Source organism: Sminthopsis crassicaudata, chromosome 5 (assembly GCF_048593235.1).
Source record: "Sminthopsis crassicaudata isolate SCR6 chromosome 5, ASM4859323v1, whole genome shotgun sequence".
Classification (NCBI taxonomy): domain Eukaryota; kingdom Metazoa; phylum Chordata; class Mammalia; order Dasyuromorphia; family Dasyuridae; genus Sminthopsis; species Sminthopsis crassicaudata.
Window position 1 is genome coordinate 134,173,791 of NC_133621.1, and position 17,240 is coordinate 134,191,030.

Genomic DNA, 17,240 nt, shown 5'->3' on the forward strand with positions numbered 1-17,240 from the left:
GATCATAATATTATGATTTATTATCAGTAAATATTTGATTTGTTTACCTATTTTATATACTTAAATAATTGAATCATGTAAAAATTTCTCAGGTGAAAAGGGGTAGTGGAAAAAGTTTAAGCCCTGCTCTATGCCATAATAACTCTCTTTTGTTTTTTTAAATTAATTTTATAATTATAATTTTTTTTGACAGTACATATGCATGGGTAATTTTTTACAACATTATCCCTTGTACTCACCTCTGTTCCGAATTTTCCCCTCCTTCTCTCCACTCCCTCCCCTAGATGGCAGGCAGTCCCATACATGTTAAATGTGTTATAGTATATCCTAGATACAATATATGTGTGCAGAACCGAATTTCTTGTTGTACAGGAAGAATTGGATTCAGAAGGTAAAAATAACCTGGGAAGAAAGACAAAAATGCAAACAGTTTACACTCATTTCTCAGTGTTCCTTCTCTGGGTGTAGCTGATTCTGTCCATCATTTATCAACTGGAACTGAATTAGATCTTCTTTATGTTGAAGATATCCACTTCCATCAGAATACATCCTCATACAGTATCATTGTTGAAGTGTATAATGATCTCCTGGTTCTGCTCATTTCACTCAGCATCAGTTGATGTAAGTCTCTCCAAGCCATCCTGCTGGTCATTTCTTACAGAACAATAATATTCTATAACCTTCATATACCATAGTTTACCCAACCATTCTCCAATTGATGGGCATCCATTCATCTTCCAGCTTCTAGCCACTACAAAAAGGGCTGCCACAAACATTTTGGCACATACAGGTCCCTTTCCCTTCTTTAGTATTTCTTTGAGATATAAGCCCAATAGTAGTACTGCTGGACCAAAGAGTATGCACAGAATAACTCTCTTTTGAAATAATATGAATATAAATCTACTAGAATCATAGAATCTATCAGCAATTAATTTTTAAGGTATAGCCAAAGATGCTTTAAAATAATTTTATTTAATTTTGATTAGATTGTAAGCTGTTAAAGACAACTTAAGTGCTGCTAAATTTTTGTGTTTTCAGAAAGTATTTACTATTTTATTAAATTATTACTCACACTGTCATTATTATTCTAAAAGACAAGTTTAGGTGATGTGAATGTCAATTGAGTACAAGAATGCAGCAGACCAATAATTTCATTATGTTGTCAGAGAACTAAAAGCCATGCTTATTTGTCAGTAATAACAAAACTGAATAGTTGGATTTCTTGCTTTCCCTATAGAATAGAATCTCAAACTTGGGGGAAAAAAAGATAAATGTTATCCTGAAATACATGCATATTAATTATTTGGCAAATACTTTTAGACATTCAAAATATTTTTTTCTTGGCTCAAACTTTGAGTATAGGGAATTGAAGTTGGAGAAATGTCCTCCATTGATTCAATGGGGTTCTCATAAATGAATATAGTGGTCACAAAATTATGATTTATTAGTAGTGAATGTTTGATTTGTATGCCTATTTTATATAACTTTATATCCCAAGTCACAAGTAGAAAAAGTACAAGAAGTCCTATATTAGATGACTTGCCCAGGGATACAGCTAATAACATGTCAAAAATAGGATAAAGGAAACCTTTAAATCCTGGCCTTCCAGTGGCCTGAGAATCCAGAACTATTCTGAGACAATCACTTTATCTAGGAACCTAAATGACTTCCTCCAGACATGTCTTGAAGGACTTTGAATCTTTGGAAGCAATTAATGGGGTCCTAATACTGCCCTAGAATTTGGAAGGAATTAGCTGAGGGCAATGTAGAGCACACTAAGAGCATTTCTTTTTTTTTTTTTTTTTTTTTTTTTTTTTTGACATACAGTCTTCAGACTTGATATAGAGGAAAGTCCCTTATATTGATAAGAAACTCTTTAAACTTTCCTCAATCTGTTTTGATTCTCCCTTACCAATGAGTGAATGAGGTAGTGTAAATGAAGAAGGGTGACGAGGAGGGGATTATGAGAAAGGAGAAATACTTTCAGAGGGGCTGAAGAAATATAATGGAAAGACAAGATAGAAGGGAGATATAGCAAGTGAAAGGAGCACTGAAAGAACAACATTCTAACTACTTAGAAAAGCAAATTTATTAGCAATCTTAATTTCTTTTTTTTTTTTAATATTAATTTCCCCTAGTTACCTAGAAAAAAAAAAACAACCTTTTTTTCCCTACATATTTCCTTTTGAATCATTTGGGAGAGAAAAATAAGAACAAAAGAGAAAAATCACAAGAGGAAAAAAAAAACAGAAGAAAAATAGGGGAAAAATGAGCATAGTATGTGTTGATTTACATTCAGTCTCCTTAGTTCTCTCTTTGGATGCAGATGGCATTTTCCATCCAAAGTTCATTGGGATTGCCTTGGATTACTGAACCACAGAGAAGAATCAAGCTTTTCAAAGTTGATTATTGCACGTTCTTGCTGTTACTGTGTACAATGTTTTCCTGGTTCTGCTTGTTTCACTCAGCATCAATTCATGTAAATCTTTCCAGGCCTTTCTAAAATCAGTTCATCATTTCTTATAGAACAATGACATTCCATTACTTTCAATACCATAACTTATTCAGCCATTCCTCAATTGATGGGCATCTACTCATTTTCCAGTTCTTTGACACCACAAAAAGAACTAGCAATCCTAATAATTTCAAAACTAACTTTGTCATTTTTAGTCAGAGCCTCTACTTAACTTGCCTAGAACTCTCTATTTAATTCATCTCCATATCTGGCACTCATCTAACTAGATTATCCGGTCCTGCCTGGAAATAATAAAAACTCTAATATTTCTGTCTCCCTGTTGTCAGCATCTGTTATGGAAGTGAATAACAGCCCCTAAGTGACCTAACTTACCTGGGGAGCAAGAGAAATACTTATGTTGGCTTCATTCTCATAACTTTGTGCTTTAGTTTCCTCTTCTAAAATTGAAAACATTAGCAGAATTAGATTCTTAAATCCCTGTCAGCTCCAAATTTATGATCCTATAATCCCAGGAAATCTGGCTGGGATGCCATAGAATCTCCTTTGACATACGAAGAATGAAGGAGATGGACAGGGGTAAGATATCTCTAGTTCCCATCTGCCTCTCATCCCCAAACAGAGACCTTTCTGACTCCAAGACTTGACTCTCATTATAATATTAGGGAACAAAAATGTTATGAACAAAATTTCTGTGTATAACCTTAAAGCAATCTTTGGAAACACTGATTCTAACTTTTATCTCTCCCAAGTTCTATAGCTAATAAATCTTAATGGTATGTCAGCATAGCGTGGTGTATAGCATAGCTATAATGGATATAGCACTAAAGTTGAAATCAAGCAATAAATAGTCAATTAAAGTGACAGAAAATGCTATGAACAATAATTAGAAAAATTAGCATTTAGGGTTTGCAAACTTTAGTTTTAAGGTTTGCAAATTTTGTTGTTCAATAATTTCTAACCCATTATGACCCCATTTGGGATTGCTTTTTGGCAAAGATACTGGAGTAGTTTGTCATTTTCTTCATCAGCTCATTATATATGTGTATATGTATATGAAGACACTGAGGTAAACAGGATTAAGGGACTTGTCTAGGATCACACAGCTAGTAAGTGTCTGAGACTGAATTTTAACTCAGGAAGATGAGTATAGATACACATATATACATATACACATTTATGTGTGTATCTGTTCATATACACACTAACATATGTATACACACAAACATATGTATGTGTATGTATATATATATATATATATGTACATATATATATATATATATATATATACATCCATGTGGCAGGATTCAAATTCAGGTCTTCTTAACTCTAAATCTAGCATTCAATCCACTATGTCATCTAGTTTTCTAAGAAATGTGACCATTGCAAGCAAAATAAACTATTCTGTAGTGATAAACCTATTCTCTAGTTCAAAGAAAGCACTGTCCATCTCTACTTCAAAGATATTTCAAAAAAAGCCTAAACACCATCTCCATCTAAATGAATCTGGTTTTATGCTTTTTTTCTTTCCCCTGAAGGTTAAAGAAGGGATGGCTCCATGATTTTAAAATCTTTGCTAACTGTGTTGTGATTACAGATAAGGTAGGCCCATTATCCCTGAGGTCCCTTACAGTCTAACATTACATAAATTTATAAGTCTAGATATTTATAAATCTTAGTCTGGAGAGTTAATGATCTTGCCTCTGAAAAAGGATTTTGGCCTTAAAAACAACAAAGAGAAATCCCATCAAGCTCTGTCATTTCAAAAGAATTCCCTAGCTTTCCCCTTTAAATTATGATATTAAAATGATCCTCCCTGGAGATAGCTGGAAGCAATTTGCTTCCTAAATAAGGGAAGCAAACATTCTACCTTGCCAAGACTGATTGAGTCGTGGGCATCATAATGCCTGTGGCAGGTGAGTCAGATCATAAAGCTGCTTCTGTTAGATAACAGGCTCCTCAAAGAGGGCCAAGCCAGCAGCAACCAAGGCTCAGAGTAGTTCTCATCAGGGTGGTCCATGGTTTTTATGACAGTGATTCAGTTAAGTCATTCTGTTTCTTAGCCCTTTGGCTCCTTGAGTAGGCTTCAGGTATCAGTACCATGGCAAGAGTATTCATCTGTGAAAATTGCTTGGCTTGGGGAACTAAATGTCCATTGAAGAGAAAAAAAAAATTTGCAAACCTGGTTGGCATTGGAATGGAGAGTTTTGAACATACAAGGAAAGGACACAAAAATGTGGATTCTTTCTTAGCTTTTGGAGAAAGATTTTTAAAAATTAAAACAATGTGACCTGAAGAAACTTTTTCCATGATAGTCATAGCTGTTCCCTTAGAGGAATATTATTATTTTATTGTTGTTCAGTTGGATCCAACTCTTCATGACCCCATTTGGGGTTTTCTTGGCAGAGATACTGGAGTGGTTTGCCATTTCCTTCTCTAGCTCATTTTACAGATGAGGAACCTGAGGCAAATGGTGAAGTGACTTGCCCAGAGTCACACAGAATTATTATCCATCAGAGTTGGAAGGGAATATAGAAATCATCCAGCCCAAAACACTTATTTTACAGATAAGGAAAGTTAAGAGTTAGTGAGGTTAAGTAATTCATTGAATTTTAATATGTTGTATAGTAATAGAATTTACACTTGAATGTAAATCTATTAGCATGGATGTGTATTCAAGGATAGTAAGTGATCTCTACTCAACCATTCAACACTTTCCAGGATTACAGTGATACAATGGAAGAAGCTCAATAAGCAGTGAAACAGATATATATCTACATGACAGATACCTAGATAGATATAAAGATCATTTATTACATTTAGTATCATTTAGTATTTTTATGTAAAGACATATGAGACTACCAGACAAGTAGAATGGATTCATAAATACCTGCTATCCCCCATATTCTTACCCCATTACAAGTACTCCTCTAACCAAAAAGAACAAAGAAAAAAAAATTGGTCAGACAATACTAAACCTGCCTTTACTTCTTAGCAGGGCTATTTTTCTCCCTCAAGTCAAACCTTTAGTTCAGGGTCATTTTTCTCCCTTAAGTCAAACTTTTAGTGTAGAGCCAAGCGAGATCCAAATGATTATTGTGAGTGATGGTGACTAAAACAAATATTACTCTATTGATTTTGCTTTTTAGAGTAAACATACATATTTCTTCAATTTGACCAACTATAAAGAGCAGTCAGTGCTTGAAATTCAAAGAGATTTGAAAAGTTTCTGGTACCTATTATTCCAGAACAAAGAAATACCTTAAAAAGTAGATATATTCAACAATGCCATGTGATTCACTGAAAAAATAATTTTTCCCTCAAGGTCATTAGATGGTACCTAAATATTAATAGCCAAGTGTGGGCTAGTACAGTTGCTAGATTTTTTTTTTTCTGCATAAATGCTGAAGTCATAAAAACTAAGTGGTCAAGGCCACTGTGGACTAACAGAGTAAAGCCATTTCTGCAAGTCTGCCTGCAAATGGATGGCATTCAACCGTAAGAAACCCACAGGAATGGTAGAGATACCAACCCAACACTGCCCTCTGGAGCCCCATGACTCACTCTCACACCCCACAAAGGAAACAAAGGAGAAAACACCACAAAAGATCTTGATCCCTATTGTTGAAATAAATAGCATGGTGAGATGAGTAATGCAAACAACTGTTGTAAATAATATGGGATATAAAAATATGGAAGTATAAAGTCATTTATCTCAGTCATAAATGCCATGTCAGGGATGAGTTAATAGCAGAATGAAACCTGCCTGAGGCTGAAAATGAACACACATAATGATGCTAAAGCATCCAAGTCTGATGAAGGTTCCCAGGCAGAAATCTCCCATAAGATTGAATTCTGACGGAATTGTATCCCAGGCTCTCAGTGAATAAAACAATCACAAGGTCAGTGAGCTAGAGCATAAGTTCCACTGGTACAAGGACTGTTCCCTTAGTTAATACAGATTACAAAGTTATCAAAGGAACATGAGTACTCTGCCTCAGTGAGTGGAGATTTTCAACAGCTATATGTATATAGTTATGCAGATAGATGGGTAGTGAGAGACAGAGAGATGGAGACAGAGACAAAGAGAGAGAGAAACAGAAAGAGACATAGAAATAGAGAAACAGAAAGGAGAGAGACTGAAATACAGAGACAGAAAGAGAGGCGAGAGAGAGAAACAAAGAGAGAGGAGAAATGGAAGGAGACAGAGAGAGGAGAGAGAAGGACAGAGACATAGGTAGAAACAGAAACACAGAGAGAGAGACAGAGATAGAAACGAGAGAGACAAAGAAACAAAGAAAGGAGAGAGAGAGACAGAAAGAGAAGAGAAACAGAAACAGAGAGAGAAGAAATGGATGGAGACAGAAAAAGGAGAGAGAGAGACAGAGACAGAAAGAAAGAAAACACAGAGAAACAGAGAGAGAGAGAGAGAGACAGAGATAGAGAGAAACAGAGAGAGACACACACAGACACACATATATAGTATATGTCTGTATGACTAGAAGACAAGGGTAAAGAGGAATCTTTGAATCATGTCATTATGATCGTTTAAAATAATTTACAAATTAATGAATTATAGCAAAACAGATGGAAGAGATTGGTCATTATATCTGAGGAACTCAGGAAGCTAGTAATCTTTTATTGAGATTTTAGGAATTAAACTGGGAAAGGAACTGTCAGTTTGGGAGGGTTGAAAGTTTAAGAAAACTTAGGTAATTTAGACTAATAACAGATTTATGTGAGACCGATTATTTATGGGGGGAGTAGGAATTCAATAAGGAAGTGACTTACAATAAAGAAAATTATTAAAAGTGGCTAAAAGAGAACATTTTCTTCAGATACCATAAAGAGAGGTAGATTTACATAAAGATCTATTTAAATTGTGTTCTTTGAAGAATGCCACAAAGGCTGCCTACCAAAAGTTATCATTCTTCTACCTGACATGTGGTTTAATTCCCCTGGTTACTGCTAAAATATACATGCTATTTGAGAACAACTATCCACAAAGGAAAAAACAAATGATTGAAACAAATCCAGTTTTTCAGAATGAAATTGCATAATTCATTGATTTTATTGATTGCTACATATATTTTACATAGATATTGAAGGTAGGCAATGAATTTGGTATAATTGTATTTGGTAAATTGAATAGTTCTCTACCATGCCATAGTATCCCCTTAAACAAAAACTATATTTTTAACACCAGTATTCAGAGAATTACAAAATCCCAAAGTTGCAAAGGACTTCAGGAGTCCTCTACAGCATACTTAAGCTGTCATCCAGCTTCTGCTTGAAGACCTTTAATGAAAAGCAATATACTATAACCCAAAGCAGTTCATCCCACTTTGATAAAATTTCAATTGTTAGGCAGTTTTTCTTTATATCACACCTAAATCTGAGTTTTAATAACTTCTACCCATTACTCTCACTTTTGCCCTGGGAGGATTAGCAGAAAAAGTCTAATGATTTTTCCACGGGCTCTTCAAACATTTTAATATGGTTACCGTATCTCTCCAAAGTTTTCTTCTTCCAACCTAAACATCTTCCCTTACTTTAATTGATCTTCTTGAGATCCCTCACCATCTTGGTTGTGTTCATATGGATTAATTCTAACTATCAATGCCTTTCCTAAACTGTTTCACCCAGAATTGAAGACAGAATTCTAGATATGATCAGACTAGGAGAGAGCTGAGCTGCTCAAAAAAGCCTAATGATTTCTTTATGTCCTTATATAATTTTTTCTTTGATGTAGTTGTACATCATAAGAATACCACAGTTCCCAAAGAATCAAAGTTGTAGGTGATCCAAAGATAGTGGAAATGTGCATAATGGGTTCTAGGTATATTTACAATGATGACTAATGCACAAGTAGTGGGATAAAAGATATTTTAGTTCAGAAATGTGTGATCATATTAAGTGTAATCATCGTGTGCAAAAGAAATAACATAGTTTGAATTCTCAATTAGTACCAATGACTGTCACTAGATCTGGGGAAAATTCTGTCTTTTATGGTGAACTTATGGAAGACATTAACAAAAATCACTTTATGTGATCTTTTATATATATTCATGGATTTCAGTCTTCATTGTTAAAAAAAAAAAAAAAAAAAAAAAAAAGGTATCCACATCAATACAGAGAGAGGTGACAGTTCTTGGATTCTTTTCTCTTCTCCAACCAGGTCTGTTTATCAAGTTAGCATATGAACATCTTGGAAAATATAGGGAGTCTAGCTATGAGGGGGGAAAATATTAGTCATAGAGGCTTTAATGGGCGAGATAGGGAGATAATAGGGAGAAACATGAAACAACAAGTCATGGAGGGGAAAAGAGTGCAATATTGTCTAAAGTGGTCAAGGTGAGTTCTAGGTATTCAGGTAATGCATGAGAACAGTAGGCCAAGAATGCAAATCCCTAGCAAGTAAACCAATGGGCCATTCATAGAGAAAGTAGAATTGGGGAATAGAGAAAGCAAAATGGAGAAAGACTACTGAATATAAATATTACCAACATTACTCTTTTGTCAGGCCATAAAGCAAGATTTTTTTCCCCCCATTTAAGCAAAAGAAATGAAATGTAATGCCATTTCCCCCTTTTTGTTTGGAAGTTCAGATTTTCCACTCTATGATCTTACTAGTTGTGTGAACAACTAGTAAGTCACTTAAGAGGTCATTCCATCTCTTTGGGGTCTTACTTTCCTCTTTTGTAAAATGAGTGAATGGTACTAAAATAAGAAGTGTCAAACTTGCTACTCACAAAACTCTCCAATGCATTTGGAACCAGTTACAATGCGTTATAACTAGGAAATATTTAACAAAATAATAAAAATGCAATATAAAATAAATGTTAATTAGTAATTTCTAAATCAATAATAGGGCTTGCAGGGACCTACTTCTATTTGAGAAATACTTCTGTATTTGATTTCCAAATTTCTAAGGGGAAAAATGCATCAGAAAATATTTTGCCTTTTCACCATTGGATGATATCTATGTAATAGCTCAAAAATGTGTATGGTTAGATACAATGATGTCACTAAGACTATTGTTATAGAAAATATTCTTTATCTTTACTGGTAGAAGAAATAGTTTCTTCTTGTTTTTTCTTTGGTTCAAGCCTTTGATTTTATGGAGAAGTGATGCAAATCAGAAATTCACAGAAAATTTATAGTCTTTTTAAAAATATAAATATTGTGCTGATGTTCTCAATTTTTTTTCAAATATGTCACTTCCCAAACAAAGACTACATATTTTGATTGTAGAAGTTGTTTGGGGCACATAGTTAGGTTACATAGTAAATGTTAGAGGCTCTTGAACCCCTGGCTCCTCATCTCTTGAGTCAGCCCTTTATCCATTATACCATGCTGCCAATTTGTAAAAGATATAAAATACATTTCTATATCTTAAATGAGATGGTAGGACAAAATTATATTATTTATAAATACAATTATAGCTTCTCTGAACAAATAAAGGGAAATTTCTTTTCACAAGAGAAATGACCATAAAGATTCAGATGCACAACAAGAAATGTCAGTGATCTAAAACATTATTTATATGAAAGAAATCACCAAAGTTGTTATATGTCTTGGATTTGTCTGACTCTTGGTTTGCTCTAATTATTTGCTGTAATGTTTGCATTGCAATTGGATTATATTAAAAATAATAATGACTGTTAATTAGAACATTTAAATTAGGTGCAAATATTTTCCTTTCTAATGTGCTAATCACCAGATGGCAAAGACTATATGGAAATGAGTTATAGGTAAAACCATCATCATAGTAGCAAACAAGTGACAAGTGCTTACTCTGTGTCAGACATTGGGTTAAGCACTGAGGATACAACAAATACAAGCAAAAATAAAGACAGTCCTGTCCTCAAAGAGCATGTATTCTAACGAAAAAAATAAGACATAAAAGGAAGGTAAAAGTGAAGAAAAAGGTACCTCATGGAGTCATGGTGGCAAAGTCCAGAGAGAAAAGCAAAATGGGAAGTGAGTGAAGCATGACCAGCCTGAGTCTATCCCCAAAATGGAGGCCTGGAAGAAATTCACCAAATGAAGAAAAGGGCAAAGGGATGTTCCAGGAGGAGAAGACTATAAATTGCCAAAAAGCTTTTACTTAATCTGGACAAGAGGAGAACTTCAAGGGTTTATGCTATTGCATTTAATTTCCAAATTTTTAAGATCAAAATATATCAGAAAATAGCTTGCTTTTTTTCTTCCTTCCACTAGGAAATAAAAAGTAAAAGCTAGTTGGTACAATGGGAAAAAAAATACAGATTTAGGAGCCTGAAGACATGGGCACTAGTTCAATCACTTTGACACTTGCCAACTATGTGACAACTTCCTTAGTCTCTCTGGTTCTCCTCAGTAAAATATGAATGTTGAACAAGATAATCTTTAAAATCCCATTTAAGGCTAGATGGTATGTTTCCAATGTAATGTCACTTTTAATAAGCAGTGAGATTTTGAGCCTTGAATATCTGATCATGGACCTAATTCCATCATTCCTAATTGTAGAACAATACTGCTAGCTATACTTCCTAAATAGTGGCTACATCTCCCTCTCTATTCATTTTTTTATTTTACTTTTCCTCAATTATATGTAAAAAAAATTAACATTCATTTAAAGTTTTTTTTTTTTTTTTTGTTAATTCCAAATTCTTTCCCTGCCTCCCTTGCACTCTCCTTGAGGAAGCACAGATTATATATAGAGAGATATAAATTAGATATAGATATAGATTATATATGTGCAGTCATGCAAAAAGATTTCCACATTAGCCATGTTGCAAAAGATCAAAGAAAAAAGAAAAAAAAATTAAAGTATGCTTTGATCTTCATTCAGACTTTAACAGATCTTTCTTAGGAAGTAGATAACATTTTCCATAGTAAGTTTTTCAGAATTGTCTCAGATTTTCAGGGCAGGTAGGTGGTTCAGTGAATAGAGCACCAGCCTTAAAGTCAGAATGACCTGATGTGACCTCAGAAACTTAATACTTTCCTGGCTGTGTGATCCTGAGCAAGTCACTTAACCCCAATTGCCTCCAAAAAAAAATTATCTTAGATCATTGTCTTGCTAAGAATAGCTGTCATTCATAGTAATCTTTTACAAGATTACTATTGCTATATATACAATGATCTCCTGGTTCTACCCATTTCACATTGCATTAGTTCATACAAATCTTCCCAGGTTTTTTTGCTTGTAATTTCTTATAGCATTATATTATTTCATGCTTCTCTGTTCTCTTTACAAAAAGTGTTTCCAAAGTCTGTGTCCACCTGACACCACTCAAAGGTTGTCAACCTGGAATCATTCCCATGAACTAAATTTACTAATTCACTGATTTTTATTTCAAGCTAATTACATAATAAAACATATGCATAAAGAAAACAAAGTAAAACAAGACATATTTTGCTATGACCAATTAATGTCATTTTGTTTCTATATTTATTACCAAATCATAACAAAATTAAATCCATACAGCTAGTTTTGCCCCACGCATTCAGAATGAAATTAAAAATGATGGCAAAAACCTGGAATGGACCATACAAATTTACCTGCATTACATATGTAAATTCACACCAAAATGGCTAGTGATGTTTAAATCCAATTCTTGACTAATGTTATTTGCATGTAGAAACCATGTAAATCAACTTTTAATGGCTCCCTCTTGGACATTTTAGTTGTTTTCTTAACTGTGTCAAAAGACAAAATGAAGATCAGTTCTTAATGATCTAATCACCACCCTCCAAAAGCCAAGGAATTCAAGATTACATGAACTGGTTTGTGCATGTAAACAGTCTTATACATCTTAATATTTTTTAAACTGGAAAATCCTAGATCACAATGAATAAAGTATCAAAATGATTTATCTCTAACATAAAGTATTTATAAAGGTGATTATAGTTATTGAATACAATATGAATATCTTATCAAAAGGAATTATCCTTAATCTAATGTATCTTAAAAAGTGATTGTAGCTAACAACAGAAACATTTGAATAAGAAAAAAAATCAATTAATCCCTCTGTTATTAACATATGTTCATTAGGAGCACCTAGATAGTACAGTGGATAGAGTCCTGGCCCTGAAGTCAAGAGAACCTGAGTTCAAGTCTGCTCTGGGCAAGTCACTTAACCCCAATTATCTTGCAAAAAACCTCACTATTTTAAATAAATATTCACTGGTCTCTTTTTGAGACTAGTCTTTTGAGAGTCCCTTAGATAATAAAGAGATCAAATCAGTCAGTTCTTAAATAAATTAATTCTTGGAAGGACAAATACTAAAGCTAAAGCTTAAATGCTTTGGCCACATAATGAGAAGATGGGACTCACTGAAAAGGACTCTGATGCTGGAAAAATTGAAAGCTAAAGGAGGGGACAGGAGAGGATGGGGTAGATAGATACTGTCATGGAAGCAGCAGACATGAGCTTGGACAGATTTTGAGAGATAATAGAGGATAGAAGGGCTTGGCGTACTATAGTTCATCAAGTCACAAAGAGTTGGACACAACTGAATGACAGCAAAGTCTCTTGATCTTTTTCTCCCTCATGGATTACATTCCTAATATCCCTTGATCTTTGATAAATAAAATTATAGTTCTTAAGGAATCCAAAAACATACCCCTAGTGCTTAGGACAATGTCTGCATCTAATAAATGCTTATTGAATCATTGCTTGACTGACTATAATTAATTATTATTTATTACATTATACCATAATTATTCATGAATTATCACAGTAATTGACTATAATAATGTAAGGTAAGCTATATGGTTGTATCTGCACACAGAGCCAATTATTCACTACAAACAATTTTGAATGAAACTTGCTGCTAAGTGATATGAGGAATAGAGTTCTGTTCTTGGAGTCAGGCAGAGTGGAATTCAAATCTTGACAGCTTCACTATGTGAGTCTAAGAAAATAATTTAATCTCTTTCAGCCTCAGTTTCCTTACCTGTAAAATAAGGATAATAACAGCACATCTCTTGCAAGGTTGTTAGAAGGATCAATTGAGATAACAAATATACAGAGTTTTGTAAATCTTAAAACACTACAAATACTAGCAATTATGGTTATATTCTTTACAAGGAACCTCAGCAATTATCATTCTAAATCAACTTACCAAATTATGTTTATGATAAATACAAAACTTAAGCAAAATAATGGATTGGAAGGAGGAAAGAGACTACAATTCCTGAAAAGAAATCATTTGCAATATACTAGTCCATATGGTTCTAAGGCAGTTAGACATACTGTTTGCATATTGTTGAGCAATGAAACAGGCAGGGGGCACAGTGGATAGAGCACTACACCTAGCGTCAGGAAGATTTAAGTTCACATCCGGCCTCAGATTTTAACTATAGCTATAGACATTTACCCTGTTTGCTTCAATTTCCTCATCTGTAAAATAAGCTGGAGAAGGAAATGCCAAATTACTCTAGTACCTTTGCCAAAAAAAACCCCTAAATGGAGTCACAAAGAGTTGGACACAACTGAAATTACTGAACAACAATGCACATTGCATTATAAATGACATTTACTGACCAACAAATGAAAAGATGCTTTCATAAGACTTTCTGTATTAATCCTTAATTGTCCTCCCCCAATTTGAGTACTCCACAATCTTCCAAGCTCCTAGTTGTGAACCTTATATATCCTCCAACTTCCCTGAGCAGTTTGAGGTCATTCTAGATAAGTTCCCTAAAATGCTTGTCTCCATCATTTAAAATTCAGCATCAGTAGTTATAAATATTATTTTGTTGTTAAGAAACTTGCCAGGGTCACATAGCTAGGAAGTATTAATGTCTGAGGTCAAATTTGAACTCAGGTCCTCCTGACTTCAGGGCTGGTACTCTATCCACTTTACCAACTAGCTATTCCTAATCATCAACTATTTACATGATGTTTATACCACCTCCTCAAACTCAAATGGGTCCAAAACCAGACTTTCCCCCTAAACTTGCTTTTCCTTCTTATTTCCCCATTTCTAATAATAGGTTGTACTTTTATCAAATTTTAAGGTTTGCAAAGTACTTTATGTATGTTATCTTATGTAATCCTCATAATAACTGTAGTCATTGTTATACCCATTTTGCAAATCAAATAACTGAAGCAGAAAAGGGTTAAATTATTTGTCAAGGTTACATAGCAAGTAAATATTTGAAGCAAAATCTAAATTCAAAATTTTCTAATTTCATGTGTTCTACTTTAATCCCTGTACCACTTAGCCTCCATGTTCAGAACTATGCAGTTATATTTTATTCCTTCCTCTGCCTCAATTCTCAATTGGCTCACAAATGATTAAAAAAACAAAAACAAAAACAAAAAAATTTCTTACATTTCTCCCCTTCTCTTTGTTCCCATTTCTACCAGCCTAGGACAGGCCAACATTAGCACATATCTGCGTTTGGTCTGATAAAAGGTCTTCCTCTTTTCATTTTCCCCCTACTCCCATAGGTCTATTTTCTGTCAGACTAACCATAAGTACTTCTATATTAATCGGATCATGAAATCCCTTTGCTATGGGTTCCAGGCCAAGCTCCATTTGGTCACTGTTTAGGCCCTGATTGGTTCAGAGTGACTGTAAATAGCAATTGTTTCTGTTTTGGACAGAAACCCTGAGGGTCTTCCCCTCTCAGAATGATTTTTTTTTTTTTTTTGATGGTTTAAAAAAGGTCATTCTCTGCCTCATTTCTTACTTACTCTTAATCCCTGATTACCTCAGTCAGTTGAGACTTGTTAAAAACCTTAGCTTAAAAAAGTCAAGGTCTCCTATTACATCCAGGGCCATCTTCAATTGTTCTGATCTCTGTCTTGCCACTGGACCCAGATGGCTCTGGAGGAAAAAGTTAGACAGGTATACAGCCTCCCTCACTTAAATCCAATTCACTTGCATGTCATGGAATCATTTCTCTGATGTCAAAATCCTTTTTGAGAATGAAGGACAAATAACAACAGGAACAAGCACTTCCATACAAATCAGACCATGTCATCTCTTTGCTTCCTATTGCCTACTGAATAAAATGCAGAGTCCTTTACCAATAATTTGAGGTCCTCTGCAATCTCCCAAAACTTTTCAAGCTTCTATACCTCAATACATATTATATATCCTAATTAAAATGATTTACTCTGTCCCTTGAATATATCCTGTATTTTCATGATTCCTTCCATTTGTTCATATTGTTCTCCTTACCTGTTTAATTCTTCTCGTTTTTCAATTTCAACTCAAAAGCTTCTTCCTCCATAAAATTTCCTCTTATCTCATCATTCAATAATGATTTCTCCTTACTTCATCAGGTCTCACACAATGCATTCCTGAATCTCTCTGATGTATTTATTCTGCATTATTTTGTTGTAGTATACTTATCTGCATATGAGCCTTATTCTCCTACTAGAGTGATTTTTTAAAGAAGAAAACTATGTCTTATCTAAACTTTATTTTCCCCAGAGTCCAGCTTAGTGCTCTTTGCACATAATAGATACTTTTTGAACATTTGTTGAATTGAATATGAGGCTGCTGAGTTCTTACACATGAAATAAAGAAGTGCTTTATAGAATTAAAAATGGTAATCCAAAGAAAAGCTTCTATGAAGTTCTGCTGGATGCCTCATTGAGTTAAGATGACCCTGGGTTCTTGAAGGCTAAATTAACAGAGTACAAACTCTGCTAGATGCTTCCAAATTGTAAAATAATCAATTACAATCCCTACAACAAAATATGCATATTATCTAAGGACTCTCCTTGCTCATTTTGACAAGGCTCATCATCAGAAGCTTAGCCACAGAATGAAGCTTTTATTCATTGCAATTCAATGAATAACTCAAGAAGAATGGAAAGTCAATATGATATAATGAATGAATGGATAAATAGGTAGTCATGGAGTCAAAAAACAAAAAAACTGTTGCATCTACTGACTGTGTGAAACTGCACAAGTAAATTGACTTTTCATTGCACCCAGACAATTCTCTAAGACTATGAAATCACAGAGCCAGTTAAAAAAAACACTTAGGGGGAAAGAGTTTTCTAGAGTGTAGAGTTAATCTAATCTACAGTGATGGAGAAAATATCCAAATTATTACTCCTTGAAGACAGAAAATAAAAAGATCACAAGACATGAAATATTAGAAGTTGTAGATAGGTGACAAAGGAAATGTCTTAAGGACTTGAAAATAAAGCTGAAATGCATCCTGAAATGAGTGGAATAAAATACCAGTACCAGATTGGATACCTTTCTACGTAGCTAGGTAGTTGGAGTACAGAAGATCATATTCAGTTTCATACACTTACTATTCTCTGTGAGTCTGGGCAAAAGTGTCAGCTTCATTTCTCCAGATGTAAAATGGGGATAATAATAGTGATGAGGAGTAAACTGAGGTTCTAAACCAAGATGGGTCAGTTCCTTTTCTCTCTCTCTCTCCTTCCTTCCCCAAAGTAACCAAGGGTGGGGTCAGTAGCAAATGAATTTGCTACTCAATGCTGTATGAAAACAAAGTTTTTATTGATAGTAAAGGGATAGACAGGCATTTGGCCTTCAGGAAGACCAGACTGCCTGCAAGGGGACATCAGTTGACGGGCATTGGCTGGTATACATCAAATGCAAAGATATCATTTTTCAACCTTATATACATAACTAGAGTCATCAAAACAATGTTTGCACAGAGATGTTATCCAAGAGGTTCCAGAAATATTTGTAAATAAGACAGGAATTCTCTATTGTTATCTCCTTCTGTCTCTCCCCAAAAAGGAATTTCAGATTATTAGAATGGGGGCTGAAA

At 34.2% G+C, this 17,240-nt stretch overlaps 1 long non-coding RNA gene across 1 annotated transcript in view; it reads right to left on the reverse strand.

Moving 5' to 3' along the window:
* Positions 1–17,240, reverse strand: part of LOC141543285 (uncharacterized) — a 184,907-nt gene that overhangs the window by 20,506 nt on the left and 147,161 nt on the right. Inside the window, exon 3 of the long non-coding RNA XR_012482401.1 lies at positions 240–402. This is a non-coding gene — a long non-coding RNA (uncharacterized LOC141543285). The remainder of the gene's footprint in view (positions 1–239; positions 403–17,240) is intronic.